The 10,948-nt window shown below is 45.7% G+C and overlaps 1 long non-coding RNA gene across 1 annotated transcript; it reads right to left on the reverse strand.

Moving 5' to 3' along the window:
* Positions 1-8,898: 8,898 nt before the first annotated feature.
* Positions 8,899-10,614, reverse strand: LOC143817993 (uncharacterized). Its single transcript, XR_013224246.1, has 3 exons — positions 10,485-10,614; positions 9,780-9,936; positions 8,899-9,213 (listed from the first exon to the last, which is right to left on the reverse strand). It is a non-coding gene; the product is annotated as an uncharacterized LOC143817993 (long non-coding RNA).
* Between the last annotated feature and the right edge of the window lie 334 nt (positions 10,615-10,948).

Below are 10,948 nucleotides of genomic sequence, written 5' to 3' on the forward strand. Positions count from 1 at the left end.
CAGGGACCCTCTGTCTGCAGCTCAGATGTTCCTCCTTCTCCCCCTGTCTGCCTGACAGGTCCTTTCTGGGTCAAACCCAGGTAGCTTCTGACTGACTTCCTATCCAACCCACCAGTTTTACCCGTGTGTGAGGAGTGCCCTAATAGATAGAAGCAAGGCTTCCCCTGGAGGACTGGAGTGTGAAGTGTAGTGTGTGACTTGTGATACCTGGTCAGGTGAACTCATTTAGTACCATCAGATGTAATATCACTCCCCCTGGTGGAAGAGCGACATTACTGCAACGACCCGGACTCTGGGGCGCTGCACTTGCATAGAATGTTCCCCCCGGGGATTGTGACTTCACGCATGGAATGTTCCCACAGGCGATATTTGTGACATCATGCATAGACTCTTCCCATTGGGAGGGATTTGTAACATCACGCATAGAATGTTCCCATGGGGGGGATTTGTGACATCACGCACAGAATGTTCCCATGGGGGGATTTGGGACATCACGCATAGAATGTTGCAACAGAAAGGGTTGTGACATCATGCATAGAATGTTCCCACAGGCGATATTTGTGACATCACTTATAGAATGTTTCCACTGGGGCGATTTGTGACATGACGTAAAGAATGTTCCCACGGGAGGGGGGGTTGTGACATCAGCCATAGAATGTTCCCACGAAGTGGGGGTGTTGTGACACCACGCATAGAATGTTCCAAAGGAGGGATTTGAACATCATGCAAAGAATCTTCCCACGGGGGGATTTGCAACATCACGCATAGAATTTTCCCACGGGGGGTTGTGACATCACGCATAGAATGTTCCTACAGGCAATATTTGTGACATCATGCATAGAATGTTCCTATGGGGGGATTTGTGACATCACCCATAGAATGTTCCCATGAGGGGGCGTTGTGACATCACACATAGAATGATCCCATGGGGGGTTGTGACATTATAAGGAGAAAAAAGAAAAAGCTGCAGACCAAAAACTGGGGATCACCAAAAAAGGTACAAAAATAATAATTTTGTTGAATACAAGGCCAACACACATAATAAAAACAATTAAGGGGAACCTGTCACCCCCCCCCCCCCCCCCCAGTCGTTTCAAACTAATAGAGCCACCTTGTGCAGCAGTAATGCTGCATTCTGACAAGGTGGCTCTTTTAGTTCTGGGTGCTGTAACTTGAGAAATAATCAGTTTTATAATTTGTCTGAAATACCTGGTCCTCAGTCAAGTAGGCCGGCGTTTCCCCCCTGCTTCAGACAGCACACAGCTGTCACTCATATCTTCTTGGCGCCGGGCGCCGCCTCCTCCTCACCGCTGTTTTCAAAAGTAGCCTGCGCTCTTTTCCCCTGCCTGGTGCAGGCGCAGTGAGCATTGGCCGTCTTTCCTCATATGCAGCCCAGCTGACTGCGCCTGTGCGGCTGCCCTGCCTGTGATTCCCAGCCCTGCAATGTGAATAAATCATAAGTCACTGCGGGGCTGGGATTCACAGGCAGGGCGGCCGCGCGGGCGCAGTCAGCTGGGCTGCATATGAGGAAAGACGGCCAGCGCTCATTGCGCCTGCACCAGGCAGGGAAAAAGAGCGCAGGCGCCGGCTACTTTTGAAAACAGCGGTGAGGAGGAAGCGGCGCCAAGAAGATGTGAGTGACAGCTTGTGTGCTGTCTGAAGCAGGGGGGAAACGCCGGCCTACTTGACTGAGGACCAGGTATTTCAGACAAATTATAAAACTGATTATTTCTCAAGTTACAGCACCCAGAACTAAAAGAGCCACCTTGTCAGAATGCAGCATTACTGCTGCACAAGGTGGCTCTTTTAGTTTGAAACGACTGGGGGGGGGGGGGTGACAGGTTCCCTTTAAAAGTCAAATAACATGACAAATAGAGACCCAAAAAAGCTTCTAATAAAGCTTAGGACTACCCCTCCTAAGGTCAGTACATAGATTTTATATTGTAGTTGGTACAGAAAATTAGTATACAAAATCCCACCGGCAAATGCTGATGACAGTTAAATCAGTGTATGCAGGTAACAATAATAACTGTGCAAAAATACATGCTATTGAAATCAATAATATTATAGAATAGATACCTCTAGATAGCAATAAGCCACACTACATTGCACCACTACAACTGTATGCCAAATACAACTTTAGATACAGTAGATAGGTAGCCACTCAATAATACATCAAAGAATACAGGCATCACAAATAACGCATACATGAACCGACGGGGGGTTGTGACATTACGCATAGAATGTTCCCATAGGGGGGTTGTGACATCACGCATAGAATGTTCCCTCAGGTGATAATTGTGACATCACGCATGAAGTTTTCCCACGGGGGGATTTGTGACATGGCGCATAGAATGTTCCCTCGAGGGGGAAATTGTGACATCACGCATAGAATGTTCCCATGGGTGATATATGTGACATCACGCATAGAATGTTCCCACGGGGAGGATTTGTGACATCACACATAAAATGTCTGTTCCCACGGGTGGATTTGTGACATTACGCATAGAATGTTCCCATGTTGGGGATTTGTGACATCATGCATAGATGGCTCCCACGTGGGAGATTTGTAACATCACACATACAGTATAATGTTCCCACTGTGAGGGATTTGTCACATCACGCATAGAATGTCTCCACGGGGGGGATTTGTGACATCACACATAGAATGTTCCCATGAGGGGGTTTGTGACATCATGCATAGAATGTTGCCACAGGGGAGGATTTGTGACATGACGCATAGAATGTTCCAACGGGGGGGTGTTTGTGACATCGTGCATAGAACGTTCCCACTGGGGGGGATTTGTCACATCACACATAGAATGTTCCCACTGGGGGGGTTGTGACATCAAGCATAGAATGTTCCCACAGGCGATATTTGTGACATCACACACAGAATGTTCCCACGGGGGAATTTCTGATATCATGTATTGAATGTTCCCACGAGGGAGGATTTGTAACATCACGCATAAAATGTTCCCACGGGGGGTTATGACATCACGCACAGAATGTTCCCAAAGGGGGGATTTGTGACACCACGCATAGAATGTTCCCACAGGGGGGATTTGCGACATCACGCATAGAATTTTCCCACGGGGATTTGTGACATCACGCGTAGAATGTTCCCACAGGGGGATTGTGACATCACGCAGAGAATGTTCCCACAGGCGATATTTGTGATATCACGCATAGAATGTTGCCATGGGGGTAATTTGTGACATCATGCATAGAATGTTCCCATGGGGGGATTACTGACATCACGCATGGAATGTTCCCACGGTGGAGTTGTGACATCACGTATAGAATGTTCCCACAGGAGATATTTGTGACATCACGCATAGAATGTTCCCACCAGGAGATTTGTGACATCATGTATAGAATGTTCCCACCAGGGGTTTTGTGACGTCACGCATAGAATGTTCCCATGGGGAGGAATTGTGACATCACAGATAGAATGTTCCCACTGGGGGGATTTGTGACATCACGCATAGAATGTTCCCACTGGGGGGATTTGTGACATCACGCATAGAATGTTCCCACAGTTGGGATTTGTGACATTACACATAGAATGTTCCCACGGCGGGTTGTGACATCATGCATAGAATGTTCCCATTGGTGATATTTGTGACATCACGCATAGAATGTTCCCACAGGGAAGATTTGAAACATCATGCATAGAATGTTCCTACGGGGGGGGGGGGTTGTGACATCACGCATAGAATGTTCCCATGGGGGGGTTGTGATATCACACAAAGAATGTTCCCACAGGCGATATATGTGATATCACGCATAGAATGTCCCCATGGGGAGGATTTGTGACATTATGCATAGAATGTTCCTATGAGGGGGGGGGTTGTGACATCATGCATAAAATGTTCCCATGGGGGGTTGTGACATCACGCATAGAATGTTCCCACCGGCAATATTTGTGACAACACGCATAGAATGTTGCCATGGGGGGATTTGTGATATCATGCATAGAATGTTCCAACAGAGGGTGTTTGTGACATCACTCATAGAATGTTCCCACTGTGGGGGATTGTGACATCGCGCATAGAATGTTCTCACTGGAGGGGTTGTGACATCACGCATAGAATGTTCCCTTGAGGGGGGATTTGTGACATCACGCATAGAATTTTCCGACGAGGGGGGATTTGTGACATCAAGCATAGAATGTTCCCATGGGGGGGTGTTGTGACTTCACGCATAGAATGTTCCCAAGGGGGGGAATTTGTGACATCACGCATAGAATGTTCCCACTGGGGGGATTTGTGACATCACGCATAAAATGTTCCCACGGTGGGGTTGTGATATCACGCATAGAATATTCCCACAGGCGATATTTGTGACATCATGCATTTCATGATCCCATAGGAAGGGATTTGTGAAATTACGCATAGAATGTTCCCGGGGGGGATTTGTGACATCACGCATAGAATGTTCCCACGGGTGGGGAGGTTGTGACATCACGCATAGAATGCTCCAATGGGGGGGATTTGTGACATCACGCATAGAATGTTCCCAGGGGGGCTGTGACATCACGCATAGAATGTTCCCACAGGCAATATTTGTGATATCACGCATAGAATGTTCCCACGTGGGGGGGGTTGAGACATCACGCATATAATGTTCCCACAGGCAATATTTGTGACATCACGCATAGAATGTTCCCAGGGGGGCTGTGACATCACGCATAGAATGTTCCCACAGGCAATATTTGTGATATCACGCATAGAATGTTCCCACGTGGGGGGGGGGTTGAGACATCACGCATAGAATGTTCCCACAGGCAATATTTGTGATATCACGCATAGAATGTTCCCGCGTGGGGGGGGGGGGTTGAGACATGACGCATAGAATGTTCCCAAGGGGGAGATTTGTGACATCACACATAGAATATTTGTTCCCATGGGGGGATTTGTGACATTACGCATAGAATGTTCCCACAGGGGGGATTTGTGACATCACGCATAGATTGTTCCCATGTGGGGGATTTATGACATCACGCATAGAATGTATTCACAGGGGAGATTTGTGACATCACACATAGAATGTTCCCATGGGGGGGATTTGTGACATCACGCATAAAATGTTTCCACAGGGGGATTTGTGACATCATGCATAGTATGTTCCCACGGGGGGGATTTGTGACATCACGCATAGAATGCTCCCATGGTGGGGATTTGTGACATCATGCATAGAATATCTCCACAGGGGGGATTTGTGACATCACGCATAGAATGTTCCCACGGGGGGGATTTGTGACTAGAGATGAGCGGTGTTCGAGTCGAACTGTTCGCCAATTTCAAATTCGAGCTGTTTTGGGCGGTGTTCGAGTCGTTCGACGAACTCGAACAATTTGCTTAAAATTCGGCTGTTCAAGTTTCTGTTCTATAACTGTTCGTTCACCAAAAGGCTATCTTGATTTTCACATTAAAACTGTTTATCAATGTTAACAGACTGTTTCGGTGTATAGTTGCCGGGGGGTGCGGGGGTAGATCTGTGCTGAAATAATGCCGATCTCCTTTTTTTTTTCCTTTCCCGCATTTACAGTGGGGCGGTTCAGTCTTACAGCCTATCAGCAGTGCACACACACACAGCAATGTGCATGTGATGCACACAAGCAAGGGCATGTATCATTGGCTGTGTATGTCACATGTCCTTGCCCTATAAGAACCAGCCATTTTCCCCATCGCCACCATTTCCTCACTGCTGCAGCTTAGTGTTAGACGGCACCGCTTCTGCTGTGGGCTCTATACAGTCTAAGGCCGGCGTCACACTCAGCGTAAGACAATACGGTCCGTTTTTTACGGCCAAAATGGACATTTAACGGTTTTGGAGGCTGTAATTGATTTAAATCAGCATCAGAAACCCTATTTAAGGCCTCGACAACAGGTGCCACCCTCCCATATGGCCATTTGGTGCTTGTGCATTTGTTGGTGTATTCTCTAAACCTTTGCAGCATGTCTGACCTCCTTCACTTCACCCCAACGCAGCGGGTTTTGTATAACTGGCTCTTGTCACGTCGCTTTGACCAGCCATATCCAGTTATTGCTGATCCGCGAAGGAGGAGAACAAGAATGTGGGTGCATCCTCTTCTCACGAAACACCTCACTAAAGGCGATTTCAAGAGGCTCTATACAGCTCTGCGGCAACATCCCGAAAAATTCTTTCTATACTGTCGCATGACCATCCCAACATTTGATAGATTGTTGGAGATTTTACGTCCCGGTATAACATATCAGGACACAAGGTAATAATAATAATAATAATTTTATTTATATAGCGCCAACATATTCCGCAGCGCTTTACAACTTATAGAGGGGACTTATACAGACAACAGACATTACAGCATAACAGAAATCACAGTTCAAAACAGATACCAGGAGGAATGAGGGCCCTGCTCGCAAGCTTACAAACTATGAGGAAAAGGGGAGACACGAGAGGTGGATGGTAACAATTGCTTTAGTTATTTGGACCAGCCATAGTGTAAGGCTCGGGTGTTCATGTAAAGCTGCATGAACCAGTTAACTGCCTAAGTATGTAGCAGTACAGACACAGAGGCTATTAACTGCATAAAGTGTATGAGAACATGATGGAGGAACGTGATTATGTTGTTGTTTTTTATTAATAGGCCACACAGGGATAATTAGGTTAATGCGTTGAGGCGGTAGGCCAAGGTTGCGCAAAGCAATATCCGCAGGGGAGCGTCTTCTCCTAACCTTACGGTATGTATTACATGTTCACCATCCTCACATACTGTTTTCTTTTACTTTTAAAACAGTTGTTTTTTATCATTTCTTTCCAGGTATATGTGGACAGTAGGTCACAAACATATATATAAGCTTTACAAAAATGTACTGATCAAGTTGCCTTAGTAACTTTTTGTTTTTGTAGACCTTATCCTGCTTTACAGGAAAACAACAAAAATTGTGCCTATTAATGTTTTGTGTGTACTGGTTTAACATAACTAATATTTTTTTTGTTTCATTTTTCAGCTTCCTGACAACTGGATTGTCATATGCGGGACTTCACCTTGAGTTTTTAATAGGACGCTCAACAATTTCTGGCATTGTACGTTTAACCTGTCGCCAAATATGGGAGAAAATGAAAGATCTTGTTATGCCTGAGCCAAAGCAGGCTGAATGGCTACAAATAGCCCGTGGTTACCAGCAAAATTGTGACTTCCCTAACTGCATTGGAGCCGTGGATGGGAAACATATCAGGGTACGTAAGCCGCCGAACTCTGGCTCACAATTCTATAATTATAAGCAGTTTTTCTCTGTAGTTCTGTTAGCTGTAGTTGACAGTAACTACAGGTTTATAATTGTAGACATTGGGGCCTATGGGGGAACTGGAGACTCTAGGGTCTTCAATTCGTCCATTATGGGTCGGCGGCTACGTGACAACCTGTTAGATCTCCCACCGCCACAACAACTCCCAGGCTCCAGTGCGGAAGCAGTGCCTTTTGTTTTTGTTGGAGATGAGGCGTTCCAACTGACCAGACATGTCATGAGGCCTTATCCACGGCGCAACCTCGACCACCGGAGGAAAATATTTAATTTACGGCTTTCTAGGGCGCGGAGACTGGTGGAGTGTGCCTTTGGTATTCTGGTGGCCAAATGGCGTGTTCTCCAGTCTGCCATTCAGCTCAGTGAAACTTCATTGAACGAAGTGATCAAAGCGTGTGTAATTTTGCACAATTACACCCGCATACATGATTGCTCATCAGATGCTATTGGTGAACACATGTTGAGCAATGTGATTAGGCCTACACCACATGGCCCTCCTACGCGCCGTCCCCTTTCTGGCATAAAAGTTAGGGATGTTTTCACCAATTATTTTGTCTCTCCTCCTGGTGCCACTCCCTGGCAAGATTATGCTGTGTCTCAGTTGTGATGTAATTTTTTTGCCCTTATATTTTTTAAATACAATTTATTATGCCATTTTAAACGGTAACGTGTGTGTTTGATTTCCTTAATTACCAGATTTGGAGCAGACCATATGTGTTTGGTGTTGAAATGATTAGTCCACAAACATCATTTTGCTTTAGAATTTTTTTTTTTGTCCAACTGACTCAAACTTTTTTTGGCAACTTGCCAAGATATTTTTTGGGGGAATTTTTGTTTTGGGTTAAACAACAAACAAAATAAACAATCCAGACAATACAAAACAACAACAGCCATGGTTTAGCATAACATATATGGACCTCAGCAAAAAGAAAATAGAAATTACAGATCCCTGTAAGTAGGCGGGGGAGATAGCGGCAGCTCGGGGACCTGTTCAGGGGGCCTTTGTTGCGCCAATTGTCCTTGATCCTGTGAGGATGCTGTTGGTTGCGGAGCGGAACTCTGCCCTTGTCCATATTGGGCATTTGGTTGTTGGCCATAAATAAATTCTCTCTGCAACTCCTGCTGATGCAGATATTGGGTGTAGTCATACCCCATCCCAAAATGGCCATGTTGTCCAAACCCAGGTTGGGACCAGCCTACATCACTGGGTCTGGAAAAGTGGCCATATTGGGAATGGGGGTTGTAGGCTGCCATTTGGTGCAGTGCAGGCCTTTGCATATTTTGGGGTGGGATGGGCTGAGGTGGAGGCATACGTGGAGTAGGTGGTGCAAATCCTTATTGATCCTGCACCTGTTGAGGAAATTGAAGGCGCAAGAGGTTTGTTTGTGAAAGCTGCCTTCTCTCAATGAATTCAAATACCTCATAGGGGTTATTTGGAGGGGTGCTTAAATCAATCAGGATTTGCATGCACCCTCTCACACGTAGCCTCACCTCCCGGGGAAGGGGGCAAAGGTAGCGGGCAAGGCTGCGAGAAAAGCCCTCCTCTCCATCATCCGTAGCTGCCCTGGACAAATAATTGAGGACACCTGCGTCCACATCCCTCCTTGTCGCTTGCACCTCTCTCCTTCGGCGCCCTCTGGGTAAAGGCACAGCTGCCTGTGGGGATGACACCGGTGGGCCAGTAGGACCGCTGCTCTGGCCTTGCTCCTCCTGGCTTGCAGGTTCATGTGCTGCTGAGGGTGGTGGTTCAGGATCTTGGACACTTGGTGCTGTGTCTTGTGATGCTGGAGCAGTTGGTCTCGGAATGATGGAGTGAGCAGATGAAGAAGATGGGCCTGCCACCTCTTCATCCACACCAACCGGATCTATTACTGCTTCCGAATCCGACCCGGTCTCCCTCTCTGTGAGGTTGGACTGTGTTCTGTCATTAAACAATAAAGACAAAAAGAAACCAGGAAATAGGTGATTATTTAGTAGACATTATTTGCTCACACATCTGTGACCTCATCTCATTAAAAATATGTCCACAAAACATCAGATCCTCAATAGATCTCATTCCAAAAACACATGTTATATGCTATTCACACAATGGGATCCAAGATTTATCCCGTGAGTCACCCAAACTGAGGAAAAGACTACCACAACACATCATACTGTCGCCTACCATTGAAAAGCTACACAAACAGAGTGAAGACCCACCTCTTACAACAATCACATAACCTGCAGTAAACACATATGAAACAAAAAACAGAATGAACAGCTGGACCCACGCCTACTGTATTGTCACCCATCCCTTGTTGGAGCTTGTGAGGCTTGGCGGCCAGGGTCCTCTCTCATCCTGGCCCATATTTTAAAAAATTTTTTTAGCCATTTTGAATTTGCATATGTTTACCACTCCTTACATCCAAAGTGGCATGGAATATCCTTAAAAACATAAAATAAAAAAAAAATAGTATTTGAAAAAAGTGTTGTGTGGTTATGACTTACTGCCTTAAATCCATACTGCCATCCAAAAACGAAAGACGGTCATAATAGATATATTTTCTTTTTTTTGGTGGTGCTGCTGACCCACTTCTTGCACGCATCTGACGTTCCCGCCGGTACTGGTCCCGGATGCTGCGCCATCTTCTCATAACATCATCCACTGCAATGACATGGTCCAACATTTTGTTATTACCAAGCCCTCATTCTGCACATTGCTTAAAACAGTTGTCATTGATAGATAAATAATCTTATTATTAGTTGTTTAGATAGCAACATTAATTCCATGGTGCTGTACATGTGAAAGGGGTTACATACAGGGTTCTAGATATCCTTTACAGTAAACAAGTTTACAGTGACAGACTGGTACTGAGGGGAGCGTGCCCTGTCCTTGCGGAGTTACATTTCTGGATATTTTAAAGACGATACTTCAAAAGCATTAGGAAATTATTATCCTAAAGTAAGACCTCAATTAGAACAGAATAAAAGAACATGGCCCACAACCCTCTGTACGAGTTTTGTGCTTACAAAAATAGGACGCAACGCAACATCAATCTTAGCTATGTCCGTTAACACTATATCATGTTAATCATCTTTGGTTTGTTACCAAAAGTTGCCAGAATATCAGAATAAAAAGTCACATTTTGAACTAAAACAGGTCGGTCAAGCATTTTTGAAGGAGACATAATGTTAAGACATTATTGTACTTACAAAGTTGGGTCTGCTCCGCATGTGGCCTTTGGGCATAATCAGGGAATAAGATCCCACATATCGCACGCCATGCTGCCTCTTTCCTGGCCCTGTTGGAATAATTTGCATCCCGCTGGTCCCAGATTTCGGGCCTTTCTTGGACCAGGATGAGGAGCATATCGACGTTTATGATGGTGGACATGCTGCTTGCAACTCCGTGGGGGGGAGAACCAGACTTCCGGGATGTGTGTGGGGCGTTTTCAGCTAATAAGCATGTCTGAGATTCCTGATTGAGTGTTTGTCACAATTCCTTGCACCTGGCGATGTCTGGAGATGTCTGGCGTATTTCTCGCAAGTCACACTGCTGGCCCGTGTGTAATCCGTATCTTTCTCGCCCCCATAGACTTTCATTGGTGATTTATTTGCGCAATACGATGACAAACGCAGCATGCTGCGATTTTGTACGGCCGTAGAGGACCGTATAA

This window comes from Ranitomeya variabilis, chromosome 3, assembly GCF_051348905.1.
Source record: "Ranitomeya variabilis isolate aRanVar5 chromosome 3, aRanVar5.hap1, whole genome shotgun sequence".
Lineage (NCBI taxonomy): Eukaryota > Metazoa > Chordata > Amphibia > Anura > Dendrobatidae > Ranitomeya > Ranitomeya variabilis.